Source organism: Pygocentrus nattereri, chromosome 19 (assembly GCF_015220715.1).
Source record: "Pygocentrus nattereri isolate fPygNat1 chromosome 19, fPygNat1.pri, whole genome shotgun sequence".
Classification (NCBI taxonomy): domain Eukaryota; kingdom Metazoa; phylum Chordata; class Actinopteri; order Characiformes; family Serrasalmidae; genus Pygocentrus; species Pygocentrus nattereri.
In genome coordinates this window covers 20,980,210-20,998,441 of record NC_051229.1, presented here as the reverse complement: position 1 = coordinate 20,998,441, position 18,232 = coordinate 20,980,210, and the positions used below count along the sequence as shown (strand labels likewise).

The following is an 18,232-nucleotide window of genomic DNA, read 5'->3' as shown; positions in this document are numbered from 1 at the left end:
GTAGGTTCTCAGCTGTTCCTACTACCACAGCGCCATTTATCTCTGTGAATGAAAAAATTAGACAGAATTTGTCAACATTCCCATATTGCTTGCCATGTTGTGGCCAGTGAGCGGACATACAAGGCAGATGTTTCTAATAAAGCTGCCACTTAGTGGAAGCACAAGTTAAGTGTTTCTAATAAAGTGGCCACTGAGTGGAAGCACAACGCAGGTGTTTCTAATAACGTGGCCACTGAGTGAAAGTACATAGTACATGTTTCTAATAAAGTGGCGAGTAAGTGGACGTACACGGTAGGTGTTTCTAAAAAAGTGGCCACTAAGTGGAAGCACAAGGTACGTACGTGTCTCTAAAAAAGTGGCCAGTGAGTGTTGTGATTTTCTGCTGGCTTGGAAAAGTTCCTCAGAGTGTCCTGCAGGGGGCGCTGCAGTGAAGCGAGTCGGTTTGGACTGTTCCAAGACATTCCAAGACTCCAAAATGAGCTGATAGTGGATTTTTTCTTTTAACAGCAGTTTGGGTTTAAAATGAAGCATCAGCATGTTTACTTCTGCCTACAATCTAATAACAACAATAAAGGTATATTTATATTATGTTTACAGCTCGGAGTGCTTTGCAAACAAGTGCTTATTAGACTGAAATTGGTCATTATTGAAAATTAAATAGTGGCACTAATGAAAATGAATAAAATGTTAATGGTAAACAAAAACAACACACCACATTGTAGAAAGAAATATACAAAACAAGTAAAAAGTCACATTATTTGTCATTTTTGAAAGAGTAAACTGAGCTTGACTCTCTGCCCAAAAAAAGCAGAGCATTATGTGAAATGTAAACATGATTATGCTGTATATAACATGCTAACATAACGTATATAACATAACATATAATATAACATGCTGTACCTACAGTCACTGGCTGTTACAGAGTGAAGAATACAGTGTGTACTTTAGCAGCTCATTAGCCTGATCAGTAGGAGATAAAGGGGGTAAAGTTATTGATTCCTTTCACTACCGAAAAAAGTATTAAACGATTTATAATGCATTAAAGCAGTAGTAAAATCTATAATCTATGGGCAGGTGCTTTTTGCAGATTGGTCTAAATAGTGTCATAAACAGTGATGTGCACAGTTGTGTTTAAGTTTTTAAGTATATTAAGATATGATTATGAACAAACTTCTTATTTTATGATATTCAGTGTGTACATTCCATTTTAATTATACCAATGTAACATATATAAGTTTTAACCCTAAAAAAATTCCTATTAAATGCAGACAGTCATAATGTAATATTCTAATACACTAAATCCATCCAAATTATCATATTTAGCTTGTCAATTATTTTACAACCCCAATTCCAATGAAGTTGGGAAGTTGTGTAAAACATAAATAAAACAGAATACGATGATTTGCAAATCCTTTTCAACTTATATTCAATTGAATACACTACAAAGACAAGATATTTAATGTTCAAACGGATAAACTTTATTGTTTTTTGCAAATATTCACTCATTTTGAATTTCATGCCTGCAACCTGGACCTGAGCTCATCTGAGATGGACTGACGCAAAGTGGAAAAGTGTCCTGTGGTCTAAGGAACCCACACTTCAAATTGTTTGGAAATCATGGACGTCGTCTCCTACAGGCCAAAGAGGAAAAAGACTGTCCGGATTCTTATGAGCGCAAAGTTCAAATGCCAGCATCTCTGATGGTGTGGGGGTGTGTTAGTGCCCATGGGTAACAGACACATCTGTTCAGTCACCATTAATGCTGAAAGGTACACACAGGTTTTGGAGCAACATCTGCTGCCATCCAAGCAACGTCTTTTTCAGGGACGTCCTGCTTATTTCAGCAAAACAATGCCAAGTCACATTCTGCACGTGTTACAACAGCGTGGCTTCGTAGTAAAAGAGTGCGGGTACTAGACTGGCCTGGCTGCAGTCCAGACCGGTCTCCCATTGAAAATGTGTGGCGCATTATGAAGCTCAAAATACGACAATGGAGACCCCGGACTGTTGAGAAACTGACATTGTACATCAAGCAAGAATGGGAAAGAATTCCACCTACAAAGCTTCAACAATTAGTGTCCTCAGTTGCCAAATGCTTATTGAGTGTTGGTAAAAGGAAAGGTGATGTAACACAGTGGTAAACATGCCCCTGTCCCAACTTCTTTGGAACATGTTGCAGGCATCAAATTCAAAATGAGTGAATATTTGCAAACAATAACGGTTACTCCTTCCGACTAACAGACTCTAATTATATTGTGCATTTCTTATTCTAATAAACTGATTGTTCTTCCCACCCTTTCACCACAGTGGTCAGAGGACATAGAGCCACAAAAGCATCCTCCACTTCTTACCAACTAATGCTAGCATGTGAAAAGGACAAGTGGAGCAGATATAATAACACAATTCAGTCAGTTAAGCTACAGCAGTCTAAAGACCCCTGGTCAGATTCCATGTTTTGTTGATTTTCTAAGTGAAAATAAGTAAATACATCAATTACAGAGAACATACATCAGTGCACAACTACGGCTGTATTAAACAATTAAACATGTGCAAAAGTTATGGCACGTTTGATATTTCAGGGAATCAATTGTGAGTTGGATTTTATGTGGCTGTGTGTCATTCAGAGTGCAGAAAAACTTTCCTGTTCAAACCAGAAAAGCATAAATCAGATCGTGGCTTAGATACATTCCAGCACAACCAAGCAGTATGAACAGAGCGTTAGTGCCTGTCTGCTTCACCTGAAAACCTCCATGCAGCTCCACAGGTAGAAAACGTAGAACACCACACTTCGGCCCTGCATCTCTGATAGACTCCCGAAAACCCTGAACAGAATCACGTTCCTCCCCATCACCTGAAAAACACAAACACACAAACAGCAGGACAGGTTCAGCACTACAGGACACAACAGCACAAAAACACGAGCACCCACCTGTGTAAAATGATCTAATTGTAAGTCGCTATGCAGAAGAGCGTCTGCCAAATGCCATAAATAAAAAATGTTTGCAGACGAGTGAATAACCGTACCTATTAAAAAGGGATAATTGTTAGAACTGTTTGATGATGATTTTAGGTTCTATGGTTCGACCTCAATACCAAACCTGTTAAATTAGCCAGAAGCCCTCCGTCCTTCTGAAAGTCCAGCTGGCTGGGGGAAACTCAAATGATCACAGAGATAGGTCTGTACTCAGAAGGCTTTTCCAATTCATTAATCAGATATTTATATAAACACAAGTGGCATGACCATCACGTGATCATGCGATAAGACAATAGAGAGAGAGGATTGGATGAAATAGACATTGAGGTGGACAAAGGCCCTCAAGGACGTTTATGACGTCCAGGAACATACAGCCTAAACAACAGACAGTGTTAGAACATTGCTAATCGGATATCATTGTCACTATGAGTTACAACTAACCATATGAACGCACAAGCAGAGGTTGAGGCACTGACATTAAGCTCTAACACTAATGAAGTTTATTAATAAACACCACCGACAAAAACAATAATAGCACATATGTAAATATTCAAAGTAAGGGTAAGACGGGTGACAGTGATCAGGCAGTCTGTAGTGAAGACTCACTGTTCCTGCTCTCCACCTTCAGAACAGTCAGAATCTTCTCTCCAACCTGGAGGAAAAAGCTGCTTATGACTATGAGCTTCCATGGGACGTTTAGTCTGATTCACTTCTACTGACATCATCACCACAACAAACACTGCAAAACTCTGTGCGCCCCACTCAGCTGGTATATTGTTGTTGATTTTCTAAGAGTGAATAAGTTCTCCTCTACAGAGGCACAATTCTGCACATTTTAATGTACAATAACTGTTCATTTGAATACATTGTTAAAATAATGACATGCAATATAAAAATACAACAAGAACCGAGGTTGAAATTTGTTAAATAGCAAATTAATAGAAACTGCGCCTTTCATATATGTGAAATATGTACGTGTGAAAGTTTGAACAGCGCCTGGTAAAATGATGTGCTGTTGATTGTAAGTGAAAATAAGTAAACACGTCCTCTAAAATGATCAAATGTGACAGTGAGTTAATAGACACAGGAGAGGTGTTCCTAATAAAGTGCTTAGTGAGTGAATACAGAACTCATTAAATACAGTCACAGTTCTTTTATTGCACAGGTCAGTCTTTTATTAAAGCAGTGGGTCAGAAATGGAGTTGAGGAATGTGTGGTGGTCGCTTTTTGGCAGCGCTGGGGTCCTCTATCTAGTCTGCAACTTCTTCACACCCTTTAGTGTGCTTCTCACTGCCAGAGGTGCTCTTCCTCTCAAGAAGCGTGACGGCGCTGTCCTGAAGATCTCTGAGGTGGGACAAACCTCCCGGCTCTGCTGCTCAGGGGTTACAGGGTCTCTCTCTTTTGCCCTGTTCTTCACAGCCATTTGAGAGCGTCAGCACACTGTTCAGGTGGTCCATCATCCCTCGGAACAGGATGGTGCAGCCATGAAGGTCTTTGGACGGTCCAGGTTGTGGAGCTTGTGCAGCTCAGACAGCAAAATGGTTTTCCGCCCCACTCCATTTGTATGTTGTTTCAGGAACAACTGGCCGTCTTCATCTGGATGCACTCTCCTGCAGAACCACGTCTTTGTTTCGTGTCTGTTTCCGTGCACATATTCTTTCGCTGTATCAGGCTCTGTGCAGCTCATTCAGGTCTTCCTCATGTTCAGAAGATAAACCTGTACAGCAGCTTAAGAGGAGAAACATCCACAGAAGGGTCACCACCACCTGGCCCTTCTGCTTCTCCTTCCTCTGCAGTGCATTAACAGCTCTTTTACTGCACAAGTCAGTCTGTTATTAAAACTTCAGGTTAGAAAACAGAAAAATGAAGAGGTAAATGTAAATTGCTTCAAACAACACAATGCAAAAGCTGAACCACAGGAGGTGATAATTTGATGGAGTTGGGAGCTCTGTGGTCTCGTCCGTGGCACTGCTGGAGTCCTCTATGCAGATTGCTATTTCTTCAGGCACTTGAAGATCTCCAAGGTGGGACGGTTCTGCTTTCAGCTCAGGCTCAGTTTTGCTCTGTTCTTCACTGCTGCTGAAGACCATCGGCCCCCTGTTCACATTGTCCATCACCGAGAACAGGACAGTGCAATCTCGGTGGTCTTCATGCTGAGATGGTCCTGGTCTCGGCTCGTGCATATCTGGTGCGGAAGTGACTTTCTTCCAGTTTTCCGCGCTGCTCTGAGTCCGTGCTTCTTCAGGAACACCAGGCAATATCCAGTCGAATGCACTCTCGTGAACACTGGTGGATGTCTGGCTGCATGGAGGAGCTCTCTGTGAACTGGGTCCAGCGCCGTCATTCCATCCACTGTCGTCCCCTCGTCTTTCACTCTGTCCAACTTTTCCGTTCCATTTGGTGAACAGTCCGAGAGCTTTCTTGAGAAAAGACTTTTTAGGTGTCTTCCGTTTCTGTGTGCAAGTTGCATCGGTGTTCCAAGTGTGCCGAGTTCCATGGGACTCATTCTGGTCCTCCTCATGTTCTGTAGCTGCAACTCTACTGCTGTTCAGGAGGAGAACCGTCCGCAGAAAGGTGACCACCCTCCAGCCCTTCTTCTCCTTCCTCTGCTGAGGCAGTGGGTCCATAGTTATGAATGGGTTCTTTTTTTTTTTAGGAAAAAAAAGAACCTAACGAAAACGACTGTCCGTGCAAATGACGCTCACACCTCAAGTGTTACACTCGAAATGAAATGAAATCCGCGGGAGTCTGGTTTTTATATGGTACCCAGGGGCGTGGACACGATTATGACGTCATAAAGAACGCCGCGATGTGTGTTTATTTTCATCATATATACACACATACACATTTCTTGCCGCGATGACGCCACTGTCACCTGACAGAGGGTGGTACAAAAGAGCAGCCTATAAAATGTAAGCCCTTATAGTGACTCTATTGTAAAAAAAAAAAAGCATGTAAAACGCAGTGTAATTAATGAAAAGAGTAATTATTATATAATAATTAATCTAAATTAGTGAACATAGGAAATCATGAGCAGTCTGAGAGAAGTGGGTGAAATGTGCAGTGTTGTTTTAATTGTATAGCTGTGTCTGTGAAACTCGCTGCCGTTATTTGGCAGTAAATATGTTTCCCATTAGAGAAGCAGCGCAGTGGGATTTCATATCCAGACGACGTGATTTGAGAGTTCGGCTTTACCAAAAACCAGTGAAGCTTCATGGAAATTAAGTCAGTGTTAAACCCAAATTTTGACCAAAACTCCGCTGGCTAGCATTAGCTTAGCTACCCGAAATCTTTGCTTTAGTCACAAACTCACCGCGGATACACGAGGCTTAAGATGCTTCCTGTTCGCTAGTTCCTTATTTGAATTTTCCGGTCCACCTTAAATTGTCTTGCAGTTGCATTCTGGCGCCGGTGCGGGTGCCCGCTAAGTGCGGCACCATTTAAGGTGGACTTGGAAATTCGAACGAGAAGCTGGAGAAGAAGAAACTTCAGCTTCGTCGGGGTGACCGGAAGTATCTCCCGGTTGAACGAATTCACTCCGCAATCCGAAATTTTACCGGGAATCAAAGTCTGATCCTGTCCAGAAAAAAAACTTATGAAAGAAATGAAAAACAAGCAACCGAGAAAAGTAAACAACAACAATAACAACCACCTCCTACACAACAGTCTGTGCACGTCACTGTTTACGACACTATTTAGACCAAACTGCAAACAGCACCTGCCCACAGATTATAGATTTTATTACTGCTTTAATGCATTATAGATTGTTTAATACTTTTCGGTAGTGAAAGGAATCAATAACTTTACACCCCTTTATCTCCTACTGATCAATCTAATGAGCTGCTAATGGACACGTGGAGGCTGTACTCTTCACTCTCTAACAGCCAGTGACTGCATATAATCATGTTTACATTTGGACATAACCCAGTTAGCAACATTTCTCTGGCTCACTTGTGGGCCACATCCTTGCTTTGTTCTGCCCCAGTATATGGCTGGGTCCTCAGCCCAGATCTGGCCCACACACTATGAAGTGAGCAGAACTATATGTAGCAGGAGGTGGTTACATTGTTACACCTCCTGTTTAACAAACACCCACTTTAAATTGTTGGGCGGGTCCTTGGCACACTATATCTGGGCAGGAGATCGCTGCCTGTAGGTGCGCTACCTGTTGTCCCCCCCCCTCTCCCTTTCGGGCATTTTACTTCCGGGTCTACGGCATCCGGCGTGGCGGTGTTTGGCGTGGACGCATTTGATTCTCCTTTCTGGCTCACTCTTCAACGAGTATAAGTGCCGTTGGCTTGCGGTGTTCTTGCCGGTGTTGGTGCTCTGCGGCTTTGCCGGCACAGATTCACTTGCGAATCAGACACGTAAGGATGCTTTTCCTTTGCCGCGCATTGAGGAGAGCCTGGATGCACTTGCCGGAGCCCGCTGGTTTTCTACTTTAGATCTGGCCAGTGGGTATAATCAGGTTCCAGTGGCAGAACAGGATAAGCCTAAGACCGCTTTTTGTACACCTTTTGGCTTATTTGAGTGGAACCGGATGGCGTTTGGGCTGTGTAATGCTCCAAGCACTTTCCAACGGTTGATGCAACGGATGTTCGGGGACCAGCAGTATCAGTCCTGGCTTCTCTACCTTGATGATATTATTGTGTTTTCTTCCTCTGTTTCCCAACATGTGCAGCGATTGGAGGTTGTACTGGGGCGCCTCCAAAAGGAAGGCTTAAAGGCAAAATTGGGGAAGTGTGTCTTTTTTCCAACAGGAAGTTGGTTATTTGGGACATGTCATTTCTAGTAGAGGAGTTTCTACGGACCCTGCTAAGGTTGAGGTGGTAGCACAGTGGCAGCGTCCTCGGAATGTGTCAGAGCTGCGTTCTTTTTTAGGGTTCTCCAGCTACTATAGGCGTTTTGTGGAGGGATTTGCTCAATTGGCCGGCCCTCTGCATAAGCTGGTGGCTGCACTCCTGAGTACAGAGTCTAAGAAGGGTTCCAGACAGGGTCTGGGAGCAGCCTGGACTTCCCAGTGCGAGCAAAGTTTTGAGGCCTTGAAGGCAAAGTTGGTTTCCGCTCCGGTGTTGGCCTTTGCAGACTTTTCATTGCCCTTTATTTTAGAAATTGATGCCAGCCATAGTGGCCTTGGCGCTGTGCTCTCCCAAGAGCAGGAAGGGCAGGTTCGTCCAGTAGCTTATGCCAGCCGAGGTCTTCGGCCCTCAGAGCGCAATATGGTTAATTATAGTTCTATGAAGTTGGAATTTCTTGCGCTAAAGTGGGCCATGACAGAGAAATTCCGCGAGTACCTTTTGGTGCAGAAGTGTGTGGTATACACTGACAACAACCCATTGAGTTACCTTCAGTCTGCCAAACTGGGAGCCACAGAGCATCGATGGGCAGCGCAGCTTGCGGTTTTTGACTTTGAGATCAAGTATCGTTCAGGCCGTAGTAATAAAAATGCAGATGCGCTGTCCCGTCAGTATCTGTCAGGCCCCAGTTTGGCAGAACATGTTCTTCCAGGTACCTCTGTCCCGTTATTAGTCCAACAGGCCTCCCAGGTGGATTCAGAGGTGGTGGCAACTCAGGCTTTAGTCTCTGTGCTACCAGGTAGTTCTTCCCAGGACATTTGTTCCTTGCAGGACGCAGATCCTCTTCTTAAAGAGGTTCTGGTGTTTTGGAGGAATCAGGTCCAACCCTCCTCCACCGAGAGGCGTAAGGTATCTAGACCAGCAATGGCGCTGTTGCGCCAGTGGGGCCGGTTGGTGGAGAGAGAGGGGGTGTTGTATCGTCGGGTGTTTCGTCCCGATGGAGGAGAGGAGTATCTTCAACTTATCTTGCCTGCGGTTCTTAAGCAGGAGGTATTGAAACACCTGCATCAGGAACACGGCCACCAGGGTATTGAGCGGACTACAGAGTTGGTAAGGCAGCGGTGTTACTGGCCTGGGATGTTTACGGACATCAAACAGTGGTGCCAAGAGTGTGAACGGTGCCAAGTTGCTAAAGATTCAGGGCAGGTACCCCATAGTTTTATGGGGCATTTGTTGGCATCCAGGCCAAATGAAATCTTGGCCATAGATTTCACCATGTTGGAGCCATCACGGAATGGGATGGAAAATGTCCTGGTAATGACTGATGTATTTAGTAAATACACAGTAGCAGTCCCCACTCGTGATCAGCGAGCTTCCACTGTGGCACAGGTCCTGCTGATGGAATGGTTTTATAAGTTTGGTGTCCCAAGTCGGATTCATTCCGATCAAGGTAGAAGCTTTGAAAGCGCTTTAATTTATCAGCTCTGTTGTTTATATGGGGTAGAAAGGTCTCGGACGACCCCATACCATCCTGCGGGTAATGGGCAGTGCGAGCGTTTTAACAGAACCCTGCATAACCTTTTGCGTACCCTACCAACCTCTCGGAAGCAGGACTGGGCTTCCCACCTGCCACAAGTAGTTTTCTGCTACAATACTACCCCTCATCAGGGTACAGGCGAGTCTCCTTACTTTTTAATGTTTGGCCAGGAACCTAGGCTCCCTGTAGACTTTTTATTGGGTCAGGTGCAGGATCCTATGCCTGGGGGGATTCAGGATTGGGTGTTGGAGCATCAGGCCAGACTTAAGTTGGCATTCGAAGGGGCTCGTGAGCGGTTGTTGGTAGCTGCTGGGCGCTGGAAGGAAAGGTATGACCAGCGTATTCGGAACGTGCCCTTATACGAGGGTCAGTTGGTTTATCTCCGGGACCATAGTGCCCGGGGGCGCCATAAGATTCAGGATGTGTGGAGTTCTGTTGTGCATCAGGTGCTAAGAGCCCCTTCTGGTGAAGGAGCTGTTTATATGGTTGCCCCCATTAATGATCTGTGTAAGGTAAAGCATGTTCACCGTAACATGCTGAAGCCTCAAATTCAGAAAGGGGTTTCTACTACTCTTCCTAGGGCTTCCCCGCCACCAGTACCGATGGCGGCAGCAGACACCTCCGGTGATGGTGACCTATGGCTGTTGGTATCGGAGACTATACCACCTGTTGTAACTGTTCCGAATAGTTCTGCAGGGCTCTATACAGTGTCACCGGTAGGGGGGGAGCAGGTTTTAGGGGCATCAGCTGTGCAGGAGGGGCCTCAGCCCTTAGATTCTCCCTTGTCCCAGCCTTGTTCTAGTCTGACGTTGCGCCGTACTGCGCGCCCTACAGCGGGTCAGCACTCTAATATTCATCGTCTTCCGTGTACAGTACGTACTGAGGCCAATAGGGCAGAGGCACTACAAGAGTCTGTGTTAAGTGCACAGTCAGTATTGTTTAGACCTTGGTGCTAGTTTCATTAGGTTAGTTCATCGTCGGGGTGACAATGCAAGATGGTGGGGTAGATTGTAGCAGGAGGTGGTTAAATTGTTACACCTCCTGTTTAACAAACACGCACTTTAAATTGTTGGGCGGGTCATTGGCACACTATATCTGGGCAGGAGAACGCTGCCTGTAGGTGCGCTACCTGTTGTTCCCCCCCCTCTCCCTTTTGGGGCATCTTACTTCCGGGTCTACGGCATCCGGCGTGGCGGTGTTTGGCGTGGACGCATTTGATTCTCCTTTCTGGCTCACTCTTCAACGAGTATAAGTGCCGTTGGCTTGCGGTGTTCTTGCCGGTGTTGGTGCTCTGCGGCTTTGCCGGCACAGTTTCACTTGCAGTTAAGTAAGAATAAGGGCTGTGCTGCGCCGCTGTGGCTACTACTTGCTGTGGCTGGGGGGCCTGTGTTCCTATCCTTCCTGCGGGGGAGACTGTTGTGCTGTATGCTGGTCTTCTGGCCAGAACTGTTTGCTGGTGTCTCCAGCTCTCTGTGGTGCTGCTGTTTTGTCTGGAGTTTACGTTTGGGATTCAGATTCCTGCTGTATTGCCATGGGTTGGCTTAGGACTGTTTTTGTTTCTTTAATTTTGGTTTATTTTATGTTTGTTTAGTAATATTGTCCTTTTCTAATTTGTTTCTCTGTCTGTTTATTTGTTTTTTTTGTGTGATTTTTACTTTGTTCTAATTTGGCTCTTGGGCTGTAGTGTTGACTTGTTATAATTGCTTTTGTGTTGTGTGTGTGTGTGTGTGTGTGTGTGTGTGTGTGTGTGTGTGTGTGTGTGTGTGTGTGTTTTATGAGGGTTATTGGACGGTGTTGTATGAGGGGGTAAGGACAGTGGCACTTATTAGCCAATGCTGTTAGCCTTCCTCCTCAAACCCTGGTGTAAATATTTTTTGTTTTTTTTCTTCTGGCTGGACAGGAGCAGTGGGCCAAAGCGGGAGGCAGACTGATCTGGGTGGCGGAGTCCCTTTTTCACCTTCCCTGTAGTATAGAGCACTTTGTGTGGCGTTGAGGTGTGTAATGTGATCACCTGTGGTGTGTAGTGTAGGTGCTCCCCCCCTCTACTCTCATATTTTCTTCTGCTGTGGTGAGCCCCTTAGTCCTGTTCCGTTTGCCACCAGAATTTTACGAAATTGTATATGGATCCATAGGATATTAAATTTAATTGTATTTGTGTTTTTTTTATTGTGCCAGGGTCCAGTAGGGGGCTTGTGTCCTGACCTGTCTTGGGAGGGAGATTTTAAATAATCCTTAATAAACTTTGAAAGAACATTGGCATTACGTCTCTGTCCAAGTGTGTCGAACAAGCGTGTCCTTCTGCCTTGGGCTTATGTCCCAGGTATATTTCCTAGGGGTGAAATTCCCCTAGGTGGCGTAGTCGTGCTACTTAATTTACCCCTCCGTTCTGCCACACAAGCAATGGAACAATGCAGCCCTCTGGCCGGTCCTCCTGTACACTACGTCATGCAAGCCTGCATAAGGCTCTCCTTTCCCAATTCAGAAGCATGTCCAGCTTGGCTAGTGAAGTTGCGTCGGTGCACCTCCCCCAAAACAACGGCATTTCTTGTAAGATGCTCCCGCATCATGACCGAAAAGCATCCGCACCATGTTTCTGCCCGGTTTGGAACCGGGGACCTTTCGCGTGTTAGGCGAACGTGATAACCGCTACACTACAGAAACACTGAAAGGCCAGCGCAGGGAATCACGCAAATCCCAAAAGGTGCGCTTTGTTTCTGCCCGGTTTTGAACCGGGGACCTTTCGCGTGTGAGGCGAACGTGATAACCACTACACTACAGAAACCACGCGGCTACAGCAACATCCCCTTCCCCCTGCTTGACAGCGAATCTAAGGATTTTTAATACATTTGGGGAAAGGATAAAACTGCCTACCTAAGCTTTTAGCTCAACTACGCCTTTGGACTTCTGTGAATTTGCGTGCATGTGTTATCACCTGTGCGTTATAGCTTTCCTTCGGTTTACAGGCAATTGTGATTACGGCGGATGTCTGCGGCACAGCGTGGCCAGGCAAAGCGGCGTACACGTACTTATTGCGTATAACTGGCAAGTGGATCGTTCTCAGCGCAGCACTGGCTAAAGAGCACTGCTCACAGGACGCTGATGCCTGGTTTATAGTAAGTGTTGTGTATTTAGTGGGCATTATTTATGCTAAACTTAGCACTGAGGGTCAGTCAGTTAATCGCTGACAAAGCCCAAAGCTTTGTGCTTCATAGGTGCACAAAGAACGGATGGAACTAAAGTCATTGCGACAGTCATGTGAAAGTATCATGATTTCTTCACTGCCGTGTTTCAACATTTCTGAGAGGGTTGCGACAAATGGAGCAAACTGTATGTACTCTGCAGATCCTCTGAAGGGCAAAAGCGAGTGAGCGGCCAATACGAGGAACACACCGCTTTCAGGAAACTTTTGACACCTTCCTGAGCTAGGTGATGGCTTTGAAAAAATGGCAAAGCCTCCCCGTCGGGGAATCGAACCCCGGTCTTCCGCGTGACAGGCGGAGATACTGTCCACTATACTAACGAGGAAGACGCCGGTGCAGGGCATGCGCAGTGAGAAAATGAAACCAAGCAATGGAACAATGCAACCCTCTGGCCGGTCCTCCTGTACACTACGTCATGCAAGCCTGCATAAGGCTCTCCTTTCCCAATTCAGAAGCATGTCCAGCTTGGCTAGTGAAGTTGCGTCGGTGCACCTCCCCCAAAACAACGGCATTTCTTGTAAGATGCTGCCGTATCGTGACCGAAAAGCATCCGCACCATGTTTCTGCCCGGTTTCGAACCGGGGACCTTTCGCGTGTTAGGCGAACGTGATAACCGCTACACTACAGAAACACTGAGAGGCCAGCGCAGGGAATCACGCATACCGTGACGCTGAGGCGCGCTTGACATTTAAACCAAAGGGTTTGCCGGGTATTAAAAGCGTCCCAAAAGGTGCGTTTTGTTTCTGCCCGGTTTCGAACCGGGGACCTTTCGCGTGTGAGGCGAACGTGATAACCACTACACTACAGAAACCACACGGCTACAGCAACTTCCCCTTCCCCCTGCTTGACAGCGAATCAAAGGATTTTTACTACATTTGGGGAAAGGATAAAACTGCCTACCTAAGCTTTTAGCTCAACTAAGCCTTTGGACTTCTGTGAATTTGCGTGCATGTGTTGTCACCTGTGCGTTATAGCTTTCCTTCGGTTTACAGGCAATTGTGATTACGGCGGACGTCTGCGGCACAGCGTGGCCAGGCAAAGCGGCGTACACGTACTTATTGCTCATGCCAGTCGGTACGGTGCTTTTCTACCACAAATGCAAACCTACATTTGATGAATTTGTGTTACGAGTGAGCATGTATGTTATTCCTGCGTATGTGCGTCTCTCTCTGTCTCTCAAATCTGTCTTTTCAAAGGTGAACCTGCTTTTGCCATCGGTGATGTGTAGGGCATCTGACCAGTCAGAGGTCTGGCCGGTGTAATTGGGGCAGAGCTTAAATCTTAAAAAAGGCCTTCAAGATGACTCAATGGAAAGAGGGCCGCTACAAAATCTACTGTTTTTACTTGATTATAGTTTTCAATTTCTTGCGTCAGAAGTGTACTTTTGCTTTAGACATTTTACTGCCTTTTCCTTTAACTTAGTTTACAAGACCTTGTCTGTTGTTAGCCAAGTGCTTCAGTTTCATACTTTTACCTGTATGGTTTTTATCTTTTCTGCTTTGTATCTACACTCCTTTCACAATGTAGTTCTGGAATTCTACAATTCGAAAGTGTAATTCACCTGTGCCTGTGCTTAATTTGTTAGCTCCCTTCCGCTCTGTTCTCCTATGGTCAGGACCACCACAGAGCGGATAGTAACTGGCAAGTGGATCGTTCTCAGCGCAGCACTGGCTAAAGAGCACTGCTCACAGGACGCTGTTGCCTGGTTTATAGTAAGTGTTGTGTATTTAGTGGGCATTATTTATGCTAAACTTAGCACTGAGGGTCAGTCAGGTAATCGCTGACAAAGCCCAAAGCTTTGTGCTTCATAGGTGCACAAAGAACGGATGGAACTAAAGTCATTGCGACAGTCATGTGAAAGTATCATGATTTCTTCACTGCCGTGTTTCAACATTTCTGAGAGGGTTGCGACAAATGGAGCAAACTGTATGTACTCTGCAGATCCTCTGAAGGGCAAAAGCGAGTGAGCGGCCAATACGAGGAACACACCGCTTTCAGGAAACTTTTGACACCTTCCTGAGCTAGGTGATGGCTTTGAAAAAATGGCAAAGCCTCCCCGTCGGGGAATCGAACCCCGGTCTTCCGCGTGACAGGCGAAGATACTGTCCACTATACTAACGAGGAAGACGCCGGTGCAGGGCATGCGCAGTGAGAAAATGAAACCAAGCAATGGAACAATGCAACCCTCTGGCCGGTCCTCCTGTACACTACGTCATGCAAGCCTGCATAAGGCTCTCCTTTCCCAATTCAGAAGCATGTCCAGCTTGGCTAGTGAAGTTGCGTCGGTGCACCTCCCCCAAAACAACGGCATTTCTTGTAAGATGCTGCCGTATCGTGACCGAAAAGCATCCGCACCATGTTTCTGCCCGGTTTCGAACCGGGGACCTTTCGCGTGTTAGGCGAACGTGATAACCGCTACACTACAGAAACACTGAGAGGCCAGCGCAGGGAATCACGCATACCGTGACGCTGAGGCGCGCTTGACATTTAAACCAAAGGGTTTGCCGGGTATTAAAAGCGTCCCAAAAGGTGCGTTTTGTTTCTGCCCGGTTTCGAACCGGGGACCTTTCGCGTGTGAGGCGAACGTGATAACCACTACACTACAGAAACCACACGGCTACAGCAACTTCCCCTTCCCCCTGCTTGACAGCGAATCAAAGGATTTTTACTACATTTGGGGAAAGGATAAAACTGCCTACCTAAGCTTTTAGCTCAACTAAGCCTTTGGACTTCTGTGAATTTGCGTGCATGTGTTGTCACCTGTGCGTTATAGCTTTCCTTCGGTTTACAGGCAATTGTGATTACGGCGGACGTCTGCGGCACAGCGTGGCCAGGCAAAGCGGCGTACACGTACTTATTGCTCATGCCAGTCGGTACGGTGCTTTTCTACCACAAATGCAAACCTACATTTGATGAATTTGTGTTACGAGTGAGCATGTATTTTATTCCTGCGTATGTGCGTCTCTCTCTGTCTCTCAAATCTGTCTTTTCAAAGGTGAACCTGCTTTTGCCATCGGTGATGTGTAGGGCATCTGACCAGTCAGAGGTCTGGCCGGTGTAATTGGGGCAGAGCTTAAATCTTAAAAAAGGCCTTCAAGATGACTCAATGGAAAGAGGGCCGCTACAAAATCTACTGTTTTTACTTGATTATAGTTTTCAATTTCTTGCGTCAGAAGTGTACTTTTGCTTTAGACATTTTACTGCCTTTTCCTTTAACTTAGTTAACAAGACCTTGTCTGTTGTTAGCCAAGTGCTTCAGTTTCATACTTTTACCTGTATGGTTTTTATCTTTTCTGCTTTGTATCTACACTCCTTTCACAATGTAGTTCTGGAATTCTACAATTCGAAAGTGTAATTCACCTGTGCCTGTGCTTAATTTGTTAGCTCCCTTCCGCTCTGTTCTCCTATGGTCAGGACCACCACAGAGCGGATAGTAACTGGCAAGTGGATCGTTCTCAGCGCAGCACTGGCTAAAGAGCACTGCTCACAGGACGCTGTTGCCTGGTTTATAGTAAGTGTTGTGTATTTAGTGGGCATTATTTATGCTAAACTTAGCACTGAGGGTCAGTCAGGTAATCGCTGACAAAGCCCAAAGCTTTGTGCTTCATAGGTGCACAAAGAACGGATGGAACTAAAGTCATTGCGACAGTCATGTGAAAGTATCATGATTTCTTCACTGCCGTGTTTCAACATTTCTGAGAGGGTTGCGACAAATGGAGCAAACTGTATGTACTCTGCAGATCCTCTGAAGGGCAAAAGCGAGTGAGCGGCCAATACGAGGAACACACCGCTTTCAGGAAACTTTTGACACCTTCCTGAGCTAGGTGATGGCTTTGAAAAAATGGCAAAGCCTCCCCGTCGGGGAATCGAACCCCGGTCTTCCGCGTGACAGGCGGAGATACTGTCCACTATACTAACGAGGAAGACGCCGGTGCAGGGCATGCGCAGTGAGAAAATGAAACCAAGCAATGGAACAATGCAACCCTCTGGCCGGTCCTCCTGTACACTACGTCATGCAAGCCTGCATAAGGCTCTCCTTTCCCAATTCAGAAGCATGTCCAGCTTGGCTAGTGAAGTTGCGTCGGTGCACCTCCCCCAAAACAACGGCATTTCTTGTAAGATGCTGCCGTATCGTGACCGAAAAGCATCCGCACCATGTTTCTGCCCGGTTTCGAACCGGGGACCTTTCGCGTGTTAGGCGAACGTGATAACCGCTACACTACAGAAACACTGAGAGGCCAGCGCAGGGAATCACGCATACCGTGACGCTGAGGCGCGCTTGACATTTAAACCAAAGGGTTTGCCGGGTATTAAAAGCGTCCCAAAAGGTGCGTTTTGTTTCTGCCCGGTTTCGAACCGGGGACCTTTCGCGTGTGAGGCGAACGTGATAACCACTACACTACAGAAACCACACGGCTACAGCAACTTCCCCTTCCCCCTGCTTGACAGCGAATCAAAGGATTTTTACTACATTTGGGGAAAGGATAAAACTGCCTACCTAAGCTTTTAGCTCAACTAAGCCTTTGGACTTCTGTGAATTTGCGTGCATGTGTTGTCACCTGTGCGTTATAGCTTTCCTTCAGTTTACAGGCAATTGTGATTACGGCGGACGTCTGCGGCACAGCGTGGCCAGGCAAAGCGGCGTACACGTACTTATTGCTCATGCCAGTCGGTACGGTGCTTTTCTACCACAAATGCAAACCTACATTTGATGAATTTGTGTTACGAGTGAGCATGTATTTTATTCCTGCGTATGTGCGTCTCTCTCTGTCTCTCAAATCTGTCTTTTCAAAGGTGAACCTGCTTTTGCCATCGGTGATGTGTAGGGCATCTGACCAGTCAGAGGTCTGGCCGGTGTAATTGGGGCAGAGCTTAAATCTTAAAAAAGGCCTTCAAGATGACTCAATGGAAAGAGGGCCGCTACAAAATCTACTGTTTTTACTTGATTATAGTTTTCAATTTCTTGCGTCAGAAGTGTACTTTTGCTTTAGACATTTTACTGCCTTTTCCTTTAACTTAGTTTACAAGACCTTGTCTGTTGTTAGCCAAGTGCTTCAGTTTCATACTTTTACCTGTATGGTTTTTATCTTTTCTGCTTTGTATCTACACTCCTTTCACAATGTAGTTCTGGAATTCTACAATTCGAAAGTGTAATTCACCTGTGCCTGTGCTTAATTTGTTAGCTCCCTTCCGCTCTGTTCTCCTATGGTCAGGACCACCACAGAGCGGATAGTAACTGGCAAGTGGATCGTTCTCAGCGCAGCACTGGCTAAAGAGCACTGCTCACAGGACGCTGTTGCCTGGTTTATAGTAAGTGTTGTGTATTTAGTGGGCATTATTTATGCTAAACTTAGCACTGAGGGTCAGTCAGGTAATCGCTGACAAAGCCCAAAGCTTTGTGCTTCATAGGTGCACAAAGAACGGATGGAACTAAAGTCATTGCGACAGTCATGTGAAAGTATCATGATTTCTTCACTGCCGTGTTTCAACATTTCTGAGAGGGTTGCGACAAATGGAGCAAACTGTATGTACTCTGCAGATCCTCTGAAGGGCAAAAGCGAGTGAGCGGCCAATACGAGGAACACACCGCTTTCAGGAAACTTTTGACACCTTCCTGAGCTAGGTGATGGCTTTGAAAAAATGGCAAAGCCTCCCCGTCGGGGAATCGAACCCCGGTCTTCCGCGTGACAGGCGAAGATACTGTCCACTATACTAACGAGGAAGA

General features: G+C 45.9%; 1 long non-coding RNA gene and 12 other non-coding genes across 13 annotated transcripts; all 13 read right to left on the bottom strand.

Moving 5' to 3' along the window:
* Positions 1-2,560: 2,560 nt before the first annotated feature.
* On the bottom strand, positions 2,561-6,406 carry LOC119266093. Its single transcript, XR_005131848.1, has 3 exons — positions 6,288-6,406; positions 2,739-2,851; positions 2,561-2,641 (listed from the first exon to the last, which is right to left on the bottom strand). It is a non-coding gene; the product is annotated as an uncharacterized LOC119266093 (long non-coding RNA).
* A 5,489-nt stretch (positions 6,407-11,895) lies between these two features.
* trnav-aac lies at positions 11,896-11,968 on the bottom strand. Its single transcript has one exon. It is a non-coding gene; the product is annotated as a tRNA-Val (tRNA).
* Positions 11,969-12,016: 48 nt separating this feature from the next.
* trnav-cac lies at positions 12,017-12,089 on the bottom strand. Its single transcript has one exon. It is a non-coding gene; the product is annotated as a tRNA-Val (tRNA).
* A 671-nt stretch (positions 12,090-12,760) lies between these two features.
* Positions 12,761-12,832, bottom strand: trnad-guc. The gene has a single exon. It is a non-coding gene; the product is annotated as a tRNA-Asp (tRNA).
* A 233-nt stretch (positions 12,833-13,065) lies between these two features.
* trnav-aac lies at positions 13,066-13,138 on the bottom strand. The gene has a single exon. It is a non-coding gene; the product is annotated as a tRNA-Val (tRNA).
* Positions 13,139-13,245: 107 nt separating this feature from the next.
* trnav-cac lies at positions 13,246-13,318 on the bottom strand. Its single transcript has one exon. It is a non-coding gene; the product is annotated as a tRNA-Val (tRNA).
* A 1,241-nt stretch (positions 13,319-14,559) lies between these two features.
* trnad-guc lies at positions 14,560-14,631 on the bottom strand. The gene has a single exon. It is a non-coding gene; the product is annotated as a tRNA-Asp (tRNA).
* A 233-nt stretch (positions 14,632-14,864) lies between these two features.
* On the bottom strand, positions 14,865-14,937 carry trnav-aac. Its single transcript has one exon. It is a non-coding gene; the product is annotated as a tRNA-Val (tRNA).
* A 107-nt stretch (positions 14,938-15,044) lies between these two features.
* trnav-cac lies at positions 15,045-15,117 on the bottom strand. Its single transcript has one exon. It is a non-coding gene; the product is annotated as a tRNA-Val (tRNA).
* A 1,241-nt stretch (positions 15,118-16,358) lies between these two features.
* trnad-guc lies at positions 16,359-16,430 on the bottom strand. Its single transcript has one exon. It is a non-coding gene; the product is annotated as a tRNA-Asp (tRNA).
* A 233-nt stretch (positions 16,431-16,663) lies between these two features.
* trnav-aac lies at positions 16,664-16,736 on the bottom strand. Its single transcript has one exon. It is a non-coding gene; the product is annotated as a tRNA-Val (tRNA).
* Positions 16,737-16,843: 107 nt separating this feature from the next.
* trnav-cac lies at positions 16,844-16,916 on the bottom strand. Its single transcript has one exon. It is a non-coding gene; the product is annotated as a tRNA-Val (tRNA).
* A 1,241-nt stretch (positions 16,917-18,157) lies between these two features.
* Positions 18,158-18,229, bottom strand: trnad-guc. The gene has a single exon. It is a non-coding gene; the product is annotated as a tRNA-Asp (tRNA).
* Between the last annotated feature and the right edge of the window lie 3 nt (positions 18,230-18,232).